A 25,330-nucleotide genomic window follows, 5' to 3' on the forward strand; every position below is an offset into this window, starting at 1 on the left:
TGGGCTCTCTATATAGTTACAACACCATCAACCTACAAAGAAGGCCACTACCCCTCACCAAGATCTCAATCCAACTCAACTAGGGGCTTTCCTTTCCATATCCACAATAATTTCCAAATAGGTGTCTCCTCTGTAGTGAAAATAGGGTCAACACAAGAGTGCTTCTCTAAAGAGCCTACCACTCTAACAGGCAAGAAGCCATCTTATGGAAAAAGAAGGTACTTCAAACTTTAGAGCTCAATCCACATGGAGATTATGAATGGGTAGTTGCTACCAAAGAACAGGTACTCCTAGAGAGCCAACCTTTATGGAGGAAAAGACGGTCGACAAGCGAACTCGGGATGAAACTATCTACCTAAATGCATCCCAATATTTGAGGATCGACCCAACCTATTTCCCAATCCCTTGTGCAAGCTAATCTATCCAAATAACCATTGTTTTATGCCTCAATACCATTTTTCGTCCATTATTTTTGAAAAATATCATGTCCTTTTTTTTTAAATATAAAAAAGAAAGAAGTATCCAAATTTGAATATTTTAGCACCAAAGCGGGGGGCAGTAATGTTTGAGGTAATAATGGTGGTAATTTATGCAATAATAACAGTGATAGATAGTGCGACAATATATGCGATAATATTTAATTTACAAAAAAAAACTCCTTTCCACCCTCCTCTCTCCTCTTAGGCCATCCCATATTTTGGACTCTCTCACTACAAAATGCGGTATATGGCTGTAGTAAACTTTTGGAAAATTTAATAGTGCCTGACCTACTCATTAAACTCCACATGTGTTGTCATGTCCAATGCACACACGCTCACTTTGAGAGTGTTGCAATCTTGAATATACATCTTCTCGAAGTAACCCACTAGTGTGTATCACATGAATTGGTACGAATCCTTCTAGTAAGCACATGTATTTGTCCAATCAAAAAAAAAAAATTGCCTTGGCAATGTCGTAGGAGAGCATGTAGGGGATAGGGTTGTCGAGTGATGGCATGGGTGGTGCCTCAGCTAGTGTTATGATATGCCATTGTGAAATAATCTTGTTGTTGGTGGTCCTAGACCCTCCTGCTTAGACACACACACACACAGCTAGTGATGGCATGGGTGGTGCCTCAACTAGTGTTATGATATGCCATTGTGAAATAATCTTGTTGTTGGTGGTCCTAGACCCTCTTGCTTAGACACACACACACACATAGAGAACTATCTTGACGCCGAAGATTGTGGCCTAGACCTCAACCGAAGAGAAGCAAGGAGTGGTACTTCTTGTGTCCTTGAATTGACATGTTGAGAAGCCTTAGATCAACACCGATTAAGAAACATGCGCGCAATTGGGATTAAAAATTTGTACAAATTTTCCAATGTACGATTGATCGTAGGATATATATGATGACCCTGATCTGACGTCAGACTAGAACTCGAAAACATGGAGGAGGTTGGTGGCTCATTTGATAAAAAAGACTTAGACCAGCCAAGTCATCGCATAAGCAATCGCCTTTTTAAGAATCTTCTCTCGCAATTTTAAGGCAATCCACATGGCCTCAACTTTGTTTTTGATTTCCTTTTGCCAGTGCCTTCTAGCTATAGTTTCATTGACAAGCTTGATTGGCCTTGTTGTGACAATTTATTTTTTCAAGATATAGTAAAATACCATTGAAGATTTTTTTTCAACAAATAGTATATCAAGAATAGTTCTTTGCCCATCTCAGTGTCTTCCAAATTGCGACATGCCTTTAAGATGCAAGCATAGATTCTATGCTTGCTTTTGCTTTGCATCTACTGAAAACAGTGCAGAGCTTCCTAGCCCTGCCCCTATTTGGCATATTCTGCAATCGGAGTGCATTCTGAGACTTAACATTCCAGATAGGCAGCTCCTTGAGAACTCTTTGTGTTTTTTGAATTAATACACCGCATCTTGCCGGACCTACCCCTGTTCCGCTTATCGTGCATTTATTAGTGTGTTCCAAGAGTCGACATTGTGTGCAAGAAGCTCCACAAGCAGTTTTTGTGCTTCTGAAGTACACCATATTTGGCATACTTGTCAACCAAGACAATGCCAAGCACAACTTCTCAATCTTTTGTGCAACCCTTTACTAACAATATCATCGTAAATTTGTTTACCCATATCAGCGTCTTGTGTAGTGCCACATGCCTTCAAGAGCAACGTGGACAAGCGTGCACATGATTTGAAAAAGAAAAGCCTTATGCCGAGCAAGTAAAAATATTGATAATGGCAGCCGAATTAGGCCCATGTGACAATTTGAACAATTTTAAAAGTTTCTTTACCTACTCCATGTGACAATTCAGCATTTCATAATACTCTATCGCTCCTGAGAGAAGGGCCACGGCCCACATCGTAACCTTTAATACATTCCTGGCAGGAGAAGATGTAGGCTAGAATCATGGCCGCACCTGTATTCTATACCATATCCTTAGTCCAATACTAGGGATACAAGATGACACAGTGAGGCCCTCACGTTGTGCTGGAAGCAATAGACATTCATAACCCATTTCAGGTATAAATGAAGGAGTGTATGTATAATGTATGTGTGAAATATGTGTGTTCATGAGAGAGAGAGAGAGAGAGCTTGCACGAGTTGCAGGTGTGGTACAAGGATGAATGGTGCAAGTTTACGGAGGACAAGGCAGGCAATCCAGCATTCTCCCTCATCAACAATGGCTCCAAGGCGGCTCTCAAAGCGGACGCCAATGCCGCGCCTTCTCATGTACATCACTCACAGCTAATCATATCATCCTGAATATATGATCATGCATGAAATGAAACTTCACCTCCCATTAGGAGCCTAGCTTACAGGTTTATATGATCAAGCAATATTGATTATGTAGTTGTCTCTCTTCACTGAGTACGGCCACTCTAAAGACACCACCCTTACTACCGCGTGGACACTGCGCACAGTTTCCTCCTCATCTCCTCATCTTGGTATGTGACCATCTTCTCGGTGGCTCTTCAGATGCCCTTGAGGCTTGGCATTGGGACGTCCACTCTAGAATCAGGTGATGGTGTTGCTGCCATTCTCAACGCCTCCTCCTCCTCTGCTTAAGGAACACGGACCCTCGAGGCTTTCGGTAACTCGATCTCTCCCAGTTGTTATCTCTCTCATTTTTCTCACTTAGGTTTGAATTAATGGATATCATTATGAAGGATACCATTCAAGGGGATTATTTATAGGTTGAATAGGAGAACATTGGGTTTTTTCATGAACGATCCACTGCATATACAAGGAAGTTAACTAGATTCTTGTTGCTAAACCACCTCATACCGATGTAACATTCACCTCTGGTGCGAGGTCTTTCAATAACAAGCTTGGTTGGACTCAATCAGGCAAACACAAATAGAGTGCAAGAGGTATTACATTCCTCTCTCCATTTTATCAACCCTATCAAGTTATATATATATATATATATATATATATATATATATATATATATATATATATATATATATATTGATGCACGTAAACACTTTTTCCCTTAAAGAACAAAACACTACCTATATTATATGTTACAAACTGTCATGTATGCTATTTAGCATCTTAATGATCTTGTGGTTAAGGGTGATCAACCAAAACCTCCATCAACTACCCTTTGATGATTATCTTCCAAGGCAAAATACAATCTAATGATAGAATTAGCTACATATGATTTTTGACTAGCCATAAGATTTTATATCTGTGATGTGAAAACAGTCCAAGCAAATTCTTATACAGATTCATCATGGTCCCAATGGTGAGCTCAGCTTGAGTAACTCTAAACTCTATAATAGTAAAAATAATGCATCAATTGATGCCACCATTCTTTGACTAGGCGGAAAACCTAAGATGCATCTCTAGTCGACTCTTGAACTTGTTGTAGGCATTGGAGGTGTACCTCACGTTTATATTTTGAGCCTAATGTGTTCAAGTATCCATGCATTTAAAGAAATGGGGACATTTAAAACAAGCCATTAAAACTAGAACCAAACCTATACATGTCAAACCTCTTCTTCAAAATTTGATAAGATGCGCCTCATTATTTTCAAGATGACATGTGATAGCTTTGTCAAACTAACTAGATTAGGCTATCACGTTAAGATGTATAGTTAGATAATTTGTAACACACGGAGTATGAAAGTGCGTTTTTAGATGTGATTTTATATTTTTACTTCTACACTCCACAAGTGTAGACATATTTAGGCATATTACTTGATGGTGGCCTTAGGTTTGATATAAAGTACCTTCTGCTAGTCCATTCAAAGATTCTAGCACAAGTGATCATGTTTTCTCAATGGCTGATGATTGTCTTTCAATCTGCAAAGAACCAATGGTGAGCAAAGGTACTACATGTTCTTTTGATACTAGAAGCCAATGGAGTTTTGTTCTTCTGATACTAAAAGCCAATGGAGTTTTGTTCCCTTTACCTCTTGATGTAAGCTTTACTTGAAGCCTCATTGATGCAATGTGAATTCCATGGTTGATGGGTATATATAGCTTATTTTTCTCTTCCTTAGCACATATTTCAACCATATGTACCACTTTTAAAAGAAGCCACCAATAAGTAATGTACTTGACAATCGAATAAAGACATGTACTTTATTGACTTTTATGTTTATTAATGGCTCAAAAAAACATACAATGTTGTTGTGTTATGAAATAATGATGTTATCCATCCTTTAAATCTCTATAGGTATTCATTAGCATCACATCTCAAAGTCCCATCTTCTGTACACTCTCACTAAATATTATATTTTATTTTCTCTCTCTTACACGCGTTATCATAAAAGGCAAAAATCAACACCACTCCCACTAAATATTGTAGTATCTTGTCAATCATCCATGTGTGTGTGCGCGCGCATGCACACACACACAACCTAATCTTATTGTGAAAGACTAACAAAAGATATACACAATAAAATTTTGCAAAGACATTGCACCTAGAGTAAGGAGGCTAGTAAAGAGCAAAGCTTCAATTGCATTGATGCTCTAGCCGCATTAAAAAGAAGAAATTTTGGCATATTCTACAAATATAGCATAGGTGTAAGTATTTAATTGGCTAAAAAGTTCTTCTCTTGTGGCTCTAAAGGAAAAGATTACTCTAATGGTGTATACATGCCTTGCAAAAAATAGGCATATTAACAAAAAAGATCCATATTGGACCTATTCAATGAGCTTTTACTTCATGAGTCTAATATTTTAAAAAAAACTAATTATTGTGATCCAAAATAAACCCCCCCCCCCCCCCCCCTAAAACATACCACTTTTCAAAATGTCTCCACATTACCGCCCCCTTATCCTAGTTGCATTAGCTTATTTTCTTTGATCTCACATATACCATCATATGGGGGCAGGAATCAAGGCCATTCTCAGTACATGTGTTACACATGGAGAGTAATAAAAAGAGTGAGAGAGAGAAAAACTATAAAGATTAAACCTTATCTTGGAGACTATAAGTGCATTAATTAGGGTTTTGTATTGCTTATTTTTAGTTTGGTCTTGTGTTCACATATGGGCACAAAAAGTGTACTTTTGTTAAACATACATGAGTAGTAAACTTTCAAAGTATTAAAAAGTCAAACATAGAAATTTTGGATAATTTGCATCTTAATTACCAAGCGCAGGATGAGATGTCTTTCCACGTTAATTAATGTTCATACAGATTTATTGTATATAAAGGGATGTTGTATCCAATAAGTTGTTTTGACACTTACTTGATAAGAGTGTTGATTGGATTGAGGCCACCCATGTTCAATGACTCCCAAAACCATGCTTAACACCTTATAAAGTCTTCATTGGAAAATAGTATTGATTTACCTTAACATGTTAACATCCCTTCCATCCTCTTTGAATTTTATTTTGTTTAAATATCTCAAATCTTTCCGTCTTATCATTGGAATTGATAGAGGTAGGGAGTTCTTGAGAATGACACTACCCCATTCTCTTGGAATTTTTTATTAAAAAAAGGACTTCTAGAGTTTTACATTTCAATTTGAGAATAGCATAGATTTATGCAATGTTAGACAAAAGGATTTTTTAGTACAACTTCAAGGATCAAAGAAGCCTCTGTGCGGAGCACATTATAATCCATCGACAGTTTAATCTTAGGCTAAAAGCACGCTTTGGTGGTACAAAAAGGACTGTCCTTGACAGCACCTTTGACAAATCTTTGAGCTACAATTTCTACATGTCACATGAAAAACTACCTATCATACTATATATCAGTGGATAGATCTTCAAAAGGAGAATCTAAAAACACAAGGTCCGAAAAGTTTTGACCTAAACTACAAAAATTTTACCAGTCCCCACTTTTTCATTGGTAGAAGTAAAATAGGTCCTTTTTTTGTACCACCAAACCACGCTTTCACCCCTTACTCTCATCTATGCATAGGAAAGAAATGGTTCCCTTTTGCGCAAATATTTTGAATTTAAGCTAGAAGCCACTGACTAAAAAGAGAAGATGTTTAAAGCATAACCTCAGATCGTTCAATAGTGTAACAATTTTCTTTAGTAGTTTTTTTCCATACAAATGGGTAACTCAGGCAAAGACACGGGCATCAAACTTGTCTTAAGAATAATGTAACATGTGCTACATCTCACATCCATCCTTCTCAAAGTACACTGTATTTGCTATGTATTTGTTTATGCTCCATATACACATTACAGTCTCTCTAGGTGTCAAAAATGTACAACGTCTGGTCTACCAAAGGATAGAACCATGAAAATATCCTATTAGGGATCTCATAATAGGATGCCCACGTCATACACAAAAAGGTTTTAGATACTTAAGGTAATCTACTTTCAAGAAATGAAGTGATGGTAGGTAACACCGCAACACTTACACTCCCTCTCCTCACTCTTAAGCCTTCTCCCCCCTTTTCTTCCTCATCTAATTTACATTTTTCATCCTTGAAATCCAAGTTTTTAAATTTCTCTTCAAACTTCAAATCTACTCTTAACTTCCTCTTGTGGCTAAACATTTCTTTACGCGTGCGTTTTTTCTTTATAAAGATCGGTACATATTTTAGTCCATCCCCCTAATTCAAGGTTAGTTTTATACACTTATATGAATTTCTTTTGAAGACACTCCTAGCTCTTCAAGTCACTGTGACCCTGAAAGGTATGCCTTGTCTCTATTATATTTGTCTTTATGTTTTTGTGTTGTTTGGTTTTTTTTAATAAAGACAATAAAAAAAAATAACTAATTAACTAATTAACCACAAGAGGTACTTAATATTAGCGACGCTCGCGGTGCGATCCTCAAATTGAAAACCCATGACGTCGCTATGGACGTCGCTAAATTAGAAGTAACATAGCGATGCTCATAGCAACGCCCATAGCGATGCCAACAGGGGTAAAAAAATAACCGAGAACGTCCGAAAACTCAGATCTCAGATCTGAGTTTTCCACGCGCGCTCAAGCAAGCAAAGGTAGCCCGTGCTCTCCCTCTCCCTCTCTTTCTTCTCCACACACACACACACACACACACACACACACACGAGGAGAGGAAGGAGAGCCAGGTATGCTCCTTCCCTCCTCACTCTCATGTTCCCTTCCCCACTTTCTCTCTCCCTCTCTCTCTCTCTCTCTCTCTCTCTCTCACACACACACACACACACACACATTGTGTTTTTGAGAGAGAGAGAGAGAGAGCACATGCATAAACAAAAAACGCACACACGCATGCATCAACAAAGAATGCATACACACACATTGAGAGAATAAGAGAGAGAGAGAGAGAGAGAGAGAGAGAGAAAGAAAGAGAGAGAGAAGAAGAAGAAGAAGAGGAGGAGAGTCTTAACATCGTAGGAAACTATCCCAAGAGACCTTAAAGATCTAGTCGACGAGGAGTTGAACTCGAGACCTGTTATTCAAGAGGGAAATGGCATAACCAATCTATCACACTCGGGTGATAGAAAGGTTATACCATTTTCCTCCTTTTATTGGCGTGCACACACACCCACGCACACACACACCCGAGAAGAAGAGAGTTTAATTTAACGTCGTAGGAAACTAATTCAAGAGACCTTAAAGATCTAGCCGACGAGGAGTTGAACTCAAGACCTGTTATTCAAGAGGGAAATGACATAACCAATTTACCACACTTGGGTGATAGAAAGGTTATACCATTTTCCTCTTTTTATTAGCACACAGACACACACGAGAAGAAGAGAGTTTTAACGTCGTAGGAAACTATCCCAAGAGACGTTAAAGATTAGGTTAGATGTAGACTTACGTTATATTAGATTTAGGTTTATTTAAGTTAGAGGCAAAGGGGTTTTGTCCACTACATGCACTATCATGTAGACGTGGGTGTGTAGATTTCTTGTACCCACAAATATAGGCATTGACCAATAAAGACAAGATTATAACCCGGTGGTTCTGATCTCCATGCACCTCTAGACCGAGGTGTGCGGGGATTGGACATGACTAGAGAATGTGGGGTAGTTTATAGTGTGAACAAAAAGACACACACACACAGAGAGAGAGAGAGAGAGAGAGAGATAAAAGACGAAGAATTCCAATAGAAGATTAAATTTGTTGTCAGGTTTTTACCCTCATTATGAGTAGTAATGAGGATCTGGGGCCATCCAACAGAAACACCTATCTTTCAACGAGGATCTTATGTCCTTGTAATCAATGCTAGCATGCTATCCGACGGACAAGATGCGTTTCTTTGCAGCACGTTCACGAATTTGGCGAGTTCGATCCATCTATTATAGATCGAGATGTTGCCAATTATAACTCATCGGACTCTCATGCTGGCCAACAGGCAGCAATCTTGCAACCCAATAGACGTGTTCGCAGGCGCTTTGGTCAAGCAGCATATGTGAGGCCACAAGATGTAGCCTCTGACAGCTCGGGGGATGATCATGCAGACCACATTCCCAGCGAGGCAATGTTTGAGCCCGATATCGATGAAATGATCGAGATGATCATGGATTCATAAAGGCTTATCTATGATGATATGAAAAGTGAAGCCGATACGACATTGTATAATGGAGCACGTGTGTCTAGATTGAAGGCGCTCCTGGTCCTTCTCAACATGCAGGCAAAGTTTGGATGGAGTGACACTAGCATCACAGCGCTTTTCAGGTGATCTATTACAATTATTTTACTTTAATAAAAAACTCTAGATGTATAATGATCTGATAGATTTTTACACAATTGTACCGTTTTTTTTTTTTTGTGTAGATTGCTCAAAGAGCACATACTGCCAGCTGATAATGTGATGTCAGATTCCCGAGAGGAAGCAAGAAAGATTTTGCAAAAATTGGGGATGGATTACAATTCGAAATACGCTTGTCCTAACGACTGCATTCTTTTTAGAGGGGAATACATAGACATGGAGAAGTGTCCAAAATGTGATTCCGAGAGATATCGAGTAGATCTCCACGAAACAAAAATTCCGCAAAAGGTTTTGCGACATTTTTCTATGCTTCCTCGCATCAAGCATTTCTTCGAATGTAAGTCCATGGCCGCCCTAGCATCATGGCATGAGCAGAATAAATCTTTGGATGGTGTGCTACGGATTCCTTTAGATTGCGTAGCCTGGAAACATATAGATGAAACATGGTCGAATTTTGCTAGGAAAGCTCAAAATTTGCGCTTAGGCCTAGCTATGGATGGCGTAAATCCATTTGGTCAAAGATCAACATCTTACAGTGTATGGCCCGTTGTCATCGTTAACTACAACATTTCCCCGTGGTTGACTACGAAGAAGGGGCACCTATGGCTAAGCTTGATTGTGCTGAGGCGATATAAAGTGAAGAATATGGATGTGTATCTTTGTTAACTGTTGGAAGATCTACAACAATTGTGGATTAGCATAGAAGTGATGGATATGAGCCAACACACAGGTCGCGGAATGCTTTGATCAGAGGCATTCTAATGTGGACCATGCATGACTATCCCGGATTAACAGAATGCTCGGGTGATTTGGACTCAAAATCAAACACTGTAAATCTTGGTTTTTTTCAAGCTTATCTATTATCATGTGTATACATGCAGGGCTTCAAACAAGCAGATACAGAGCATGTGTCACATGTGGACCTAGATTGAATGCACGTAGGGCGCCCTCATTGAAGAAGCAAATCTATGAAGGTCATCAAGCGTATCTTCTAGAGAATCATGTGTTACGCGATGGCTTTTTGGGAAGAGAGCCACCGAGGATGTCTACACAAGCATGGTTAGAGCAGAAGGAGATGTGTGATGACGGATTGCCCCCAGGGATGAAGAGATTATCTCTATGGTACGAGTTACCATACTGGATCCGACTCATGATCAATCACTTGCTCGATCCAATGCACATATTCAAGAATGTGGGTAATCTACTATGGGACCATCTGACCGACAAGAAAGATACTTTGGGAGCCAGGGTTGACCATAGAAATGTGGATCGTATGGAGCAATATTGGCCGCAAACAGCGTCCGATGGATCGATAAAACTTCCTAAAGCACCATGGATTTTCACAGGAGCCCAAGAACGCAAAGTAAAAGAGACCATTCGATCTTTGCGGACCCCCACTGGCGTAATGCACTCGCTCCGAACATGTTTTACTAAAGAAGGAAAGCTTACCGGTTTGAAGTCACACGACTGGCATAAAATGTGTTAGGTATGTTCATAGTGGAATATATCATGGTGGGAATTGTGTAACAAATTCGTGTGTGGACTTTAATATCATTGCTGCACGTGTTTTGCAGTTTATTTTACATGTGGCCATTGAGGGATGTTTGTCTCTTGACGTCCGTAACACAATCTACAAACTTGTGAAGTTGGTGCAATGGATCTCACAAAAGGAGATCAACGTAGACTCCATACCATTCGGCAAACTAAACACTGCGGACGTTGTGTGCATGTTTGAGAAACATTTTCCTACTACCATGCTAACCATTCAGGTGCATCTTCTTGTTCACATAGTTGATGAGGTGGAAATAGCTGGCACAATACATTCCAGATGGATGTTCTTTTTAGAACGTTTCATGAAAACGCTCAAGGGATATGTGCGTCGGAAGGCAAGTTCGGAGGGTAGCATGACAGAAGCTTGGCTCGTATCAGAGTCCCTAGTGTACATTGCAGAGTGGCTAGACAGATTTGATAAAGCCTGGGACACGCTATGGCGAACCATAGATGATGAGCGCATATCTGGGATTGTCATGTGTAATCTCGGTGTTGAGAAGAAGATGACGAAAGATCTAGAGGCTAAAATCAACCGATTTTGCATGCTTCACAATCCAGTGATGCAAAAGTGGATTTCATAATATGAGGATGCAAAGCAAGAGCGACAAAGCGCACGAATCGAGTGGAGACGGGGAAGACGACCACCGATGCACTATCCGACGGGTCTAGAGAGCCTACCAACATTCATGAGCTTAAGATGGTTGCACAACCTATTAAAAATCACACAACAGTGCGACGAAGAAGTGACTGAGGAAGAGTGGGAGTACTCTTGGGGTTGCACGGCCAAGGTAAGTTTGCAATGTACGACTAGTGATTTTCTAGATGCTTGAACGGCCACTCATAATCTTTGTTCGTTGTAGTATAAGTCATACACAGTAGCATGGTGTAAAGGTCAACATTTTAGGGTGGAACGGATCGACAAAAAGCGTTTTACTCAAGATTGTGGAATCATGGCAAAATTTGAACAGTCTAGTCGACGACGGTCCTCTGATGCAGATCCTGTGGTGGCGGAACTCACTTACTTCGACATGCTACAAGAGATTTTGAGGATCGATTATAGAGGAGGTTCAAGATAATCATGGAGGGTCGCAACGCTACCATGCATAGAGGAGATTCTGGTTTTCTTGAGGTGGATTCAACTAAGAAATGGACTGACCTAAGAGACACTTTCGTACTACCCGAGCATTGTGAACAAGTAAGTATGTAAATATTTAACATCCCATTTTAGTAGTTATGTGCTTGGAAGCTCTCATGTAAGTTATGTTTGAACGACAGGTGATATTTCATCCTACAAAGTCTGCATCAAACTGGTGGTACGTCATAGAGGTAGCCCCTCGTAGTGCATGGACGTATGAAGGCTACCATGTGCCAATCACAGCGGCATTAATGGAGGAGATCGGAGAAGATGCTCAGTCAGAAGCCGCTGAGGTGGTGCCAGACAACCATCAAGCTGCTACTCTCTATGGGGTGCATGCAGAGGATCTACAAAATGAAACGGAGGACATCTGTCTAAACGGAGAGCTCTATATAGATATAGGAAGTTATGTTGAGCTATGCGAGGATGAGAGAGAGACCTCTTAAAGCCATAAATATTGTATTTGAACAATTTTGCTCCGTTTTATAAAAACTTTGGCTCTAGCCTTTGAACATTCCAAAGCTACAAGCACCTTCAAGTTCTACGTCAAAAAAGAAAGAGATGGTTGGATTCTTGTAGGATTCTCCCCTTCTTTACCAGTTATGCTGAGCTTTGTATTCACGTGACTTCTTGTATTTGAACAATTTTGCTCCGTTTTATAATATATATTGTATTCACGTGGCTTTTTGTCCATTTTTATTTCTATGCGTCATTGCGTCATTGTATTTAATGGTCTTTGCGTCCACTCCAGGTATGTTCTCACAAGCAGGGACGACGAGCACTGCGCTCCGAGTGGGATGGAGGCTGAAGCTACAATCGCAAAGGGAGTGATCTGTCTCTGCTCATAGATGCAGCTCGTCCCACCACTAGATCTAATTGATAGGATGAAAGAGACGCTAAGAAGCACTAATATTGCTTCTTAGCGTCTCTTTCACCCGATCAACTAGATTTAGTGGTGAAAGAGACGCTAAGAAGCACTACTACTGCTTCTTATCATCTTTTTCACCTGATCAACTAGATTTAGTGGTGGGGCAAGCAACATCTATGAGCAGGTACGGTCTCCATCGCACCCGAAGCGCAATGCTTTTACAAATTCACAGAAATTCAATGAAAACTCTCTACACAGGAATCCCCCCCCTCCCTCTCTCTCTCTCTCTCTCTCTCTCTCTCTCTCTCTCTCTCTCTCTCTCTCTCTCTCTCTCTCTCTATCTATCTATCTATCTATCTATCTACTTGTCCATGTTTTCTACTCCATTCATTCAATATTAAGCTTAAATGTTCGTGTGTTTAATGCAGGTATGGATGATGAGCAGTTTCTTTCTTCTTTGTCACCCGAGCAAGGACAGTGGTACGTGGAGCATCATCGTTCTAGTGCACCATCACGCATTCCTACTCTGTACGCGTCTCCCTCTATTTCGGAGCATTGAGCGCGCTTCGAAGCTTCGGTGTCGCGACGAGACGATCTTCACACTCGTCTAGGCACCGGCGCTCTAGTGGTGGCGATGGCGGTTGTTGTGGGTATTTCGCCGTTGATGCCTCCACACCGCCTCATGTTCGACGAGGCTCTTTATCCTCCCCTTCTTTGCCCGCTCCCTCACCAGCCACAACATTGCCATCTACACTAGGTTTTGCGCGGCTGACTATTCCTAGCAGCTACACACCACTACCTACTCCTCCGGGAGCCACCCCAGTCAACACTCCTCACTTCAGGGCCCAGACTCCAGTGGAGACACCTGACGTCCAGACCCCCATCGACACGCCGCTAGAGACTCCTGCCGGGACACCCAGGTTCACACGTCACCGGCGAGAGGGCTTGCCTTACTCCGTCGACTTCAGTGGCGGCATCATCATGGATGATGATGGCAAGAAGGTGATCTCGCGCATGCGCGGTCTTTGCTCTCAGGTGTTTAGACACTACATACTAAACACCTGGAGTGAAGTACCAAGTGATTTAAAAGACAGATTCATCAGCATACTTCATGAAGAGTTTTCCGTTTCAACACGGGATGACTGTTTCAATGAAGACCTGATAAAGGTTCGAATGCAGGAATACTGCAAGCATAAGCGTTCTGAACTGCAAAAAGCAGTAAATCCTGGGTGGAACAGACCAGATTGGCTGGCCAAAGAAGATTGGAAGAATGTGAAGAAAGCAGCACGCGAGAATCTTGACAAGTGGAAGCAACAAAAGGAGGCAGCCAAAGCACAAGTAGAGGCAGGGAGCTCGCACCACTTGGGGAGCGGCAGGTGGACATCATTTGAGGCCGATTTTGTAAGTGTTTTCGCATTGCTCTTTAGGTTTGATAGTTTAGGGTTTAGGGGTTTTTAAATTCTAACATAATGGATTCTTTGTATGTTTTGGCAGTGGTCGTTGACAGGACATGACCCCACACCGTACGAGCGCGAGTACACAAGCAGGAAGGGCTTAAACGCCCTGATGGACATTCTGAGTTCTCGCGGCGGCATGGTTAGTATTATGGTCTACTCTTTTCTATTTGTTGTATTGTTTTGTAAATAATATGTTTATACTTACAAAAAGCTGTCTTATTGTTTTTTTTTCAGAATCCGACAGTTACGCCGCTTGGATGCAATGAGACGTCTGATTAGACGACGTCAGTCTAGTCATAGCTAGTAGCTAGATATAGCATTAGTTTCCTTTTGTCATAGCATATGTATCATGAGATGACGTCTCTTGCCGTCTTTTTGTAACTATTAAAAAACCATGTATATTTTTTGACTAGTGACAATGGTGTTGTAACTATTTACATTTGCAAAGTTTAACAATCAACTGACTTTGCCTATGATGTCTACAATTGTTATGGATTTACTTTCATCAATTTACTTTTGTAAGTTTTGTATCTTTATTCTACAAACAATACTATGGAGGATGGAGTTAATGGTTATATTGTGTTGTGAGTGACTACTTTGGGTTTATATCTAAGCTTGCACTTTCTTTCAAAGGTGGATCCGAGCTTATATCTTGGATTCATTTAGATTTACTCTATTATTAGAACATTCAATATGGTTGATGGGTGGCAAGGCATTCAATGCCCTGCCACCAAAAAATTTTACTCTCGGGCGTCGCTATATAAGGATCTACAGCATCGCTATACAAAATCTATAAGCATCGCTATGAGGGTCGCTATAAGCGTCTCTATGTGCGTCGCTATATAGCGACACAGATAGCGACGCTTATAGCGATCCTCATAGCGACGTTCCCGTATCGATGCTCGTAGCGACGGTCTTAGCGACGTCAGGGATTATAAAAACCCAATGTATCGTTGCTAACAGTGTCACAAGTGCACACAACCTCTTGTAGTTCTAATTTACATTTTTCATCCTTGAAATCCAAGTTTTTAAATTTCTCTTCAAACTTAAAATCTACTCTTAACTTCCTCTTTTTTCTAAACATTTCTTTACGCGTGCGTTTTTTCTTTATAAAGATTGGTACATATTTTAGTCCATCCCCCTAATTCAAGGTTAGTTTTATACACTTATATGAATTTCTTTTGAAGACACTCCTAGCTCTTCAAGTCACTGTGACCCTGAAAGTTATGCCTCGCCTCTATTATATTTGTCTTTATGTTTTTGTGTTGTTTGGTTTCTTTTACTAAAGACAATAAAAAAATTAACTAATTAACTAATTAGATTATATTTTTCTTGGGTATATTAATCACTAGACCCTAGTTTGCATGCACAAGGTGTATGTGCTGTAACATTTAATGGCCTAATAACTTATGTGTAGCGAAAATTAGCATGAACATAGTGGGCATTTCATTAGAATAGATTCCTAAAGAATTACAAGAGTGCTTGGGTGGAGAGAGCAACAAAAAGCATAACACCTAGTTAGATAACATCAACAATACTTTCAAAAGAGAGAGAAATTAAGCTATTGACAACAGTTGAGGACCGGATTTTCATGGAGCCGGTCCCCCCTCCAAAAGGCTTTGTATTATGGTTTCTCCCATCAAGAGAGACATTGTACAATACAATTCTTTGTGTTCCTTCAAGACTAGCTAGTGCAATGAAGATGGAAACTTCATGCACTAAGCAAAACACTTAACAAACACGACTTGAATTATCCCCGTTCTCAGCCCAAGACCTCACACACCTTCGAAGATGGTGAGAGCTAGCAGGGTATGAGAGTAGATTGAGAGGAAGAAGGAGTATCTTACTAGAAAGATTTACATCTCCTCACATAATCACTCATATTAGCATAGCTTAGCTTAGTAATCAGCTTGGCATCCACATGCCAAGAGAGTGTTGATGTAGGCTTCTATCTCACAAGCTTGGAGTAGGTGATGAGCTCTCCATTAAAGCTTGGGAGGAGATAGAGTATTCTTTCTTCACACATGAGCTTGTGTGAGTGTGTGTGTGATAATGCCTTGCAAAAATCAGCCCCCTCTCTCTCTTGGGCGAGCCCTTCCTGCTAAATTAGTCTGGCTTTTGCCTCATTGGACCTCCCCAAGTCAAGCCAATGGGTGTTAGGCAGCATAAGTGATAGCCTTCTGACATGTGTCCCCCTTTCCCCTTTTGTGAGAGCTTTAGGTAATTAAATAATTAAACTAAACTCTCATTGGACCCCTTTGCCTCCTGGCCAATAGGAATCACGCAAGCCATTGGGCTCCTGAATGCTCATTGGACCCCTTGGGAGATTGCCCAATAGTCTTCTAGGAGACTTAATTCTCATTGGTTTCTTTTATTAAATGTTTTTAAATTAATTAAACTAGATTTACTCTAGCTTAATTCTCATTGGTCCACTTCAAGGGTCTTCCAATAGGAATTGGGCACACCTTGTGGGCATCTGGCCTAGGGAGCTGACATGTGTCCCTAATTCCCTTTGTGTAAAGGGAGCCTGTGTGTGTGTGTGGCTTTCTCTCTCATCCCCTACTAAATGGGCTCGCCCCCTCCTTTGTAGGCTTTGAAGAAGACTTTTGTACACACACTAAGCATCCAATTTTCCCTAGGGTTGACCTTTGGACACAACCTTTGAATTTTGGAACCTTGGCATTTTGGAAGTCTTAATGGGCTGAACCTTAGGGTCTTTTTAGCCCATTGTTGCACATGGCTCTTTTGCAGATGGCCCCCCCCTTTTGATCCCTATTTTCCCTCCTTTGGATCCCTACTGTGGCCGATCTGCTAGCTTAACCAATATTCTAGCTTTTTCTCCCCTGGTACCTCCCCACATTAAATGATCAGTTTAATATGAGAAAATCATTTAGGAGAATTAGATATTGATTATTATGACATTACCTCTCTCTTGAAATCATAGTCGTCCTCGACTATGGTGTAGAGAAGATAAAGCATATTCATGAGTCCTTTTCTTAGCGGGTAGAGGATCCCTATGTTACCCTACGACATCATTCCACAATGGATGACTAGTCCATTTGGCGCTTGAGAGCCTGAGGCTACCGCAAGCATGTCTGCACATTAGTCCTATCAGTCTTCCATAGTAAAGTGACAAGCTCTACTTGGTGTTTGGGAGACATCTGCAAACTTGATCTAAGCATGCATACTACTTCATTTTTGTGCACAAATAAAGAAAAAGAGAGTCTTATAAGACAAAAATTTTGTTCATTTTTAACAGTTTGTACATTTGCTTACTCTTGGGAAGCATTGTAAGCATTGACAAGGTTTAGGTTATCCTTTAATTGTATGCCTTGCATCCATCTAGCATCTTCAAAAGGATAATTCTTAAACTTAATAAGATATCGTCGGATAGTCTTACCGCCTCTTAGTACCTTGTCTTCATGTCGGAGAATGGACTCGGGCTGCAGCACCTCTTCTTGGTCCTCGATCTTCGGTGGGTCTTCAATAGTTGGTTCTTGAGGTGGCTCTCCTTTGTAAGGCTTTAATAGGCTCACATGAAAAGCATTGTGTATGAGCCAATGATTGGGAAACTTAAGTTGATAGGCCATGTCATTGATTGGCCTAAGAATCTAGAAGGGACCATAGTACCTTTTTGCTAGTTTAGCATAGTACTTTTGGTGGCCCGTAGGATTCTTGCCCGTCGTGTGCCTTAATCGAGCCTTGGGAAACTTTAACAAGACCCAATCGTTTTCTTTAAAGGCTTGGGCTCTTCTGTGCTTGTCAGCAACAGCCTTTTGCCTTTGCTGTGAGATAGAGATAGCATCTTTAATATTTTGAAAAGATTCTTGTAGGTCTCGGCTATACTCATCTGCAGCGAAGATCTTCCCATGTACCTTAAGTAGCAAGGGACTTTTTTATCTTCCCTCAATTACCTCGAAAGGTGCTTTTCCCGTGGAAGTATGTACAGTGTTATTGTAAGCATACTCCACTAAGGGTAAGTACTTCTCCCATTGGGATCTTTGATCTACTTCAGTTACATAGGCTTTTAGTAGATCGAGAATTGTTAGGTTAGCTATTTCACTTTGGCCATCCGTTTGTGGATGATAGGCCGAAGAGAAATTTAGCCTTGTCCCTAAATTCTCAAAGAGACCCTTCCAGAAATTACTGGTCATTCTAGGATCTCTATCCGACACTATAGACATTGGCAAGCCATGGTATTTTAAAATTTGTGAGATGAAGAGGGTTGCCATTTGATGGGCTTTGATAGTCTTTTTGACAGGTATAAAATGAGCTTGTTTACTGAACCTGTCTACTATCGTCCATATTCCCGTATTCCCATGGATAGACTTAGGCAATCCAAAGATAAAATCCATGGATATGCTCTCCCATGGTGAATTAGGGATTGGTAAGGGTTGAAGCAATCCAGGTTGCTTCCCTCTATCAAATCTTGTCTTTTGACATACCACACATTTGGAAACATACTCTTGTATGTTCACTTTCATGGTAGGCCAATAGAAATATGTTTCAATTCCCTTTAAGGTAGACTGAATCCCTCTATGCCCCGCCTACGGGGGAGCATGAGATTCATACATTACTTTCTCACGCAGGGAGTTAGTAACGCATAGTCTATTGCCATAGAGAAGATAACCATCTTGTAAAGTAAATGGTTCTTCTTTTTTCCCTAATGCAAGGGCTGAAATCACATCTCTAAAATCGGGATCAATAGCATACTCATCTATCATTGAAGATAGATCATTGTGAGTTGCTATGGAAACCGCATTCACTCTCGATCGTCTTGAGAGTGCATCGGCTACTTGATTATGCTTGCCAGCAATGTGAGCAATATGAAAATGAAATTGCGAAAGGAAATTTGCCCACCTCATTTGTTTGTCGGAGAGCTTGGTCTGTGTCATGAAGTACTTAAGACTTTGGTGATCCGTTCGCAGAATGAAAGGAGTCCCCAATAAATAGTGCTTCCATGAGTCTAAGGCATGTAGAACTGCAAGGAGTTCTTTTTCATATATGCCTAGAGCTTGCTCAATAGGGTCGAGCCTTCGACTCTCATAGCCTATGGCGTGCCCTTCTTGGAGCAAAACAACTCCAAGGCAATCACCACAAGCATCACATTGGACCTCAAATGGTTTTGAGAGATCCGGTAGTGTAAGCACAGGTTGAGAGATAAGCTTTTCTTTAAGATTTTCGAAAGCATTGTTCTCCTTAGCAGACCATGTATACCTAACGCTTTTCTTTGTTAGGTCATGTAATGGTCCTGCAATTTGTGAGAACTTTTCTATGAAGCGTCTATAGTATGCACACATACCTATGAAGCTTCTTAGTTCATGAAGATTCCTTGGTTTAGGCCATCCTTTTATTACCTCTAACTTGGATGGATCCATTTGGATGCCATCTTGAGAGATAATGTGACCTAAATACTGAATCTCTTGCAAGAAAAATTCACTTTTCTTTCGATTAACATAAAGTTTATTCTCTCTTAAAACTTGAAATATTACCTGGAGGTGTTGCTTGTGTTCCTCCAATGAATTAGAGTAGATGATAATATCATCAAAGAACACTCCAATGAAGGTTCGATGAGGCCTGAACAGCTTCTCCATCAAGCGGTTGAATATGACTGGTGCATTTGTCAAACCAAAAGGCATGACAATGTATTCGTAAAGACCAAATGTAGTACGAAATGCGGTCTTTACAATGTCTTGATCAACTATCCTTATTTGATGATAGCCACTTTTTAGGTCAACCCTACTGAAGTAGGTCGATCCTTGTAGCTTATCAAATAGGTCTTCTACCCGTGGAACGGGAAACCTATTCTTGATAGTGATCCTATTTAGTGCTCTATAGTCGACACACATACGATATGTGCCGTCTTTCTTTTGCACTAATAGCACAGGTGAGAAAAATGGAGATGAGCTTGGCCTAACCATACCCTTCTCAACTAACTCATGCACTTGCCGCATAATCTCCTCTTGTTGAGCTTGAGAAACTCTATAAGGAGGTTTATTAGGCGGTGAACTTCCTGGAAGAAGTTCAATTGCATGGTCATCATTACCTCGTTTAGGAGGTAGCTCACAAGGGATGTCTTCAATAAAAACATCTTGAAACCCCTTGAGAAAATTGGATAACTCTAATTCCTTTAGGTTGCTTTTATTTTCTTTTGCTAAAGCATTAGGTTCATTTTGAGAGTCTTTAACAAAAATCATCTACACGGAAATAGAGCTCTTTATTGACTTGTTGAAAGCTGGTGTATGTACAATGGGGATGGTGTTACCCATTTCCTTAGCATCTATATACATGTCTTTTTCCCTGAACTTAAAGGAGATTCTCCTTTCAGGAAATTTAACATCGGCAGCCAGGCGGTCAAACCATGGTGCCCCTAGGATTACATCCTCATGCTTGAGAGGAGAGATAAAGAAGTCCTCTTTGTCCACATAGCCTTGGACATGAAGCCTCAATTTCCCAATTAAGGGAGTGACTGAAGCTTCTTGCCCCTTGAAGGCACTGTCTGCGGGTAGGAAATCTCCCATCTCATAGGATTGTATGCCTAGCTTGGTGGCTAACTCCATAGATATAAAATTGTGAGTAGAACCAGGGTCAAAGAGAATAAAAGCATCATGTTCTCTTACCTTTCCCCAAGCATGGCATAGAGGAGATCCTTTGTGGTGAGTTTGGTGAGTCTCCTCCTCTTGGATTTCAACCAAGGTAGCTCTAGGAGGATCTTGGCGGTTGTTCTTTTGGGGACAAGCGCGGTACGCATGCCCTTGTTCGCCGCACTTGAAACACCAGTTATCCTTACGATAACACTCAAGCTCTTCAAAAGAGAGTTTATTCTTACCTTTGTAAACTCCCTTCTCTTTAGCTTTGTTGGAGTTGCCCTTAGGAGACTTTTGGACGTTGTCCTTCCCCTTAGGCTCATTGGAACCCTTGTTTTCCGGGGTCTTATTATTTCTTTTTGCCCCCGTTTGGAAATTGATTCGAGAGGCGACCATAGTGTGGTGTATTACCGCCGATATGGTACGTGGTCTTTGGGAGTTGACATACTCCGCCATTTCTTCGGTTAAGCCCGCACAAAATTGTTGCTTTTGCTCTCCAAAATCCAACTTTTTGAAGACAGTGGCTTTGAGTTGTAGGTCCCAAAACTTGTCTACATATTTGTGGATAGATTCATTGGGAGAGATCTTTAAGCTTCGCCATTTGGTGAGTACTTTGTCTTTGGAATCAATGGCCAAAAACTGCTTCATAATGGAAGCTCTTAAAGCTTTCCATGTTCGTGGAGCTTCACCGTTGGCTCGTAGGCTAGACCACCATTTTCTGGCAGACTTTTGAAAGTGCATAGCTACATGGCGTAGCTTAGAGGACTCCGTGAAGCCCTCGTCTCCAAACGCCGCATCGAATTGTTGGATAAAGGCCAAGACTTTGTCCGTAGCACCAAAGGTACCATCATAGGTAAGGAAAGAGATGCTCTTCCCTCCCTCTTTGAATTTATTCAACTTGGACGACCTCTTCCATGCGGCATAGGATTTCCTATGGCCTCTTCTTTTTGATGGTTCAAAGGTTGCACCATCACTTTCTTCAGAAGATGAAGAATTTGAAGAAAATGGAGAAGAGGGTGACCTCTTTCTCGCCTTTTTCTTGTCTTGATCTTTGTCGTCTTCACCATAGCTTTTATAAGAGGAAGAGGATGAAGAAGATGGAGAAGAGGGTGTCTTCTTTCTCGCCTTTTTCTTCTCTTGCTTTTTATCATCCCTCTTTGAATTGTGGTGGGGAGAAGAATATGATGGTCTTCTCCACTTTGGTGGTGATGGAGAGCGTTTAGCCCGCCGTCTTCGTGGAGCCATCTCCGCCGAGGTGGCGGGAGACTCGCTTCTTTCTCGTTCCTTTGGTGGAGGCTCTTGAGTTCTCCTTTGGGAAGGAGATGCATCATCAAGAAGTAAGTTCTTGAGCCCTTCATATGGATTCTCTTCTTCTTCCCGAATCGGAGAGAGACCTCTTTTGGTAGTCTCACAAGGAGGCTTCCTAGGTGTTCTCTCGTCATGGTGATGAGCTTGGAGAATCCCGTGAGCACGGAGCTGCCGTTGCACTTCACTTTGCAGAGATGGATTGCCCATGGCTTGTTGAAGCCTAGAAACAAGATAGTTAAGAAGCATTGAAGCATCATTAGTAGCTTGCTCATGAGCAAAATCAAAGTTATCAACATTAATTTCACTCTCTTTACTATTGTCAGCCATTCTAACAACTTTTAGGTGTAAACTTTTTAGGTGTACTTTGGCACTTCAAGCCCTAGTTGCTACTCCTCTTTACCCCTTTAGAAAAAGCACTCAAGCTACTGTACCCGCGGCTTTATACCATTAATTGCAAGGAATAGAAGAGAGGGTCTTTCGACACCAAAACAGCACCGGCTCCTGTCAACCTTCTAATAGCTCAATAGTGGTTAAGCCGTAGGCAAGCCCCGTAGGACTCCACTATTAAGACCATAGCTCTCGACAGTGATGCCCCGTTAACTGCATGAAGGCAGGCGCACTGCAAGGCTGAAAAATCCCTATTCTACTTACTCACAGGCAATTAATAATACCAACCATTTGTAGCTAGCTTGAGGACCTCCCTTCTTGAGCAAGAAAAGAGAAACCTTAAGCTCTGATACCAATGTAACATTTAATGGCCTAATAACTTATGTGTAGCGGAAATTAGCATGAACATAGTGGGCATTTCATTAGAATAGATTCCTAATGAGAATTACAAGAGTGCTTGGGTGGAGAGAGAAACAAAAAGCATAACACCTAGTTAGATAGCATCAACAATACTTTCAAAAGAGAGAGAAATTAAGCTATTGACAACAGTTGAGGACCGGATTTTCATGGAGCCGATCCCCCCTCCAAAAGGCTTTGTATTATGGTTTCTCCCATCAAGAGAGACATTGTACAATACAATTCTTTGTGTTCCTTCAAGACTAGCTAGTGCAATGAAGATGGAAACTTCATGCACTAAGCAAAACACTTAACAAACACAACTTGAATTATCCCGGTTCTCAGCCCAAGACCTCACACACCTTCGAAGATGGTGAGAGCTAGCAGGTTATGAGAGTAGATTGAGAGGAAGAAGGAGTATCTTACTAGAAAGATGTACATCTCCTCACATAATCACTCATATTAGCATATCTTAGCTTAGCAATTAGCTTGGTAGAGAAGATGAGCATGCATTGAAGCTTGGCTCTTGGTTGGATTTGCATCCACATGCCAAGAGAGTGTTGATGTAGGCTTCTATCTCACAAGCTTGGAGTAGGTGATGAGCTCTCCATTAAAGCTTGGGAGGAGATAGAGTATTCTTTCTTCACACATGAGCTTGTGTGAGTGTGTGTGTGTGTGATAATGCCTTGCAAAAATCAGTCCCCCTCTCTCTCTTGGGCGAGCCCTTCCTGCTAAATTGGTTTGGCTTTTGCCTCATTGGACCTCCCCAAGTCAAGCCAATGGGTGTTAAGCAGCATAAGTGATAGCCTTCTGACATGTGTCCCCCTGTCCCCTTTTGTGAGAGCTTTAGGTAATTAAATAATTAAACTAAACTCTCATTGGACCCCTTTGCCTCCTGGCCAATAGGAATCACGCAAGCCATTGGGCTCCTGAATGCTCATTGGACCCCTTGGGAGACTACCCAATAGTCTTCTAGGAGACTTAATTCTCATTGGTTTCTTTTATTAAATGTTTTTAAATTAATTAAACTAGATTTACTCTAGCTTAATTCTCATTGGTCCACTTCAAGGGTCTTCCAATAGGAATTGGGCACACCTTGTGGGCATCTGGCCTAGGGAGCTGACATGTGTCCCTAATTCCCTTTGTGTAAAGGGAGCCTGTGTGTGTGTGTGGCTTTCTCTCTCATCCCCTACTAAATGGGCTCGCCCCCTCCTTTGTAGGCTTTGAAGAAGACTTTTGTACACACACTAAGCATCCAATTTTCCCTAGGGTTGACCTTTGGACACAACCTTTGAATTTTGGAACCTTGGCATTTTGGAAGTCTTAATGGGCTGAACCTTAGGGTCTTTTTAGCCCATTGTTGCACATGGCTCTTTTGCAGATGCCCCCCCTTTTGATCCCTATTTTCCCTCCTTTGGATCCCTACTGTGGCCGGTCTGCTAGATTAACCAATATTCTAGCTTTTTCTCCCCTGGTACCTCCCCACATTAAATGATCAGTTTAATATGAGAAAATCATTTAGGAGAATTAGATATTGATTATTATGACATGTGCCAAGGTATCTCACAATCTAAAATACAAGTGACTCCCCGATTTGACTGCACATCGACTTGTTTTTGTTATTATTATTTTTCTTTGTTTCAATGAATAACCACTCAAAGAATAAATAATTTAAACTAAAAGTTTCTTTGCAACCTGACTTCTTCCAACCATGCACACTAGGAACTCTTCTTCTCTCACTTCCTTCCCGTCCCTAACGAGCCTCAACAACGTAGTCAAAGTCATTAATACTTGCAAGGTCCCCTCTAGATATCTCTTATAATAGGTCACTCGTCCTATCCACTCCTGTACTTTGGTGTCTGAAATCACTCGCTCAATCCTGGAGAGTGAGAGGTTCATTGGATGCTTTGAATAGACCATGTGGTCCTGTGGATAGAGAATAGCCATCAATCAACTACCATCACTGATTTGACTCTAATCACTAATCAACGATCACCTACGCACATTATGACCAACAAAGTCCGACTTTCCACTTACCCTTGAGTCATCAAAAGTATCAAAAGCACTCTCAAGAATAGAACACACTAACTATAGTGATGATGGCCTTCTCCAACCATCACATATCATATTAAGGTACTTCAATCAAAAGCTTCACACGAAAGTGGAATAGTGCTCAAGTCACATTTGATCATAAACCTATTCACACACAAGCACACAATCTGGAACATGCTCTAATCACAATACTAAGTGTGCACACACACTTAACTAATCAAGATAATTAGAGCTATTGATCGCTAATTGAAGTACTCATGGAGAAATAGGAGTGAAATCAAATCAAGAAGTGATTACTTCTCCCAAATTTAGAATAATGAGAGTCTAAGTCTACTCCATGACACAATTTGATTTAAGATAATTAAGATTAATGAGCATAATGAGAATTAGATTAGAATTAAATCATGATTAACTCTATGTACAAGAGTTAAGCACTAGCTTTCAAACCATGGGATTGAAGCTCAAGA

At 40.8% G+C, this 25,330-nt stretch overlaps 1 pseudogene; it reads left to right on the forward strand.

Annotated features, from left to right (window-relative positions):
- The first annotated feature begins 2,404 nt into the window (after nucleotides 1–2,404).
- Nucleotides 2,405–25,330, forward strand: part of LOC147444793 (uncharacterized) — a 30,548-nt pseudogene continuing 7,622 nt past the window's right edge.

This window comes from Adiantum capillus-veneris, chromosome 13 (assembly GCF_014529385.1).
Source record: "Adiantum capillus-veneris isolate H3 chromosome 13, ASM1452938v2, whole genome shotgun sequence".
In the NCBI taxonomy this organism is placed as follows: domain Eukaryota; kingdom Viridiplantae; phylum Streptophyta; class Polypodiopsida; order Polypodiales; family Pteridaceae; genus Adiantum; species Adiantum capillus-veneris.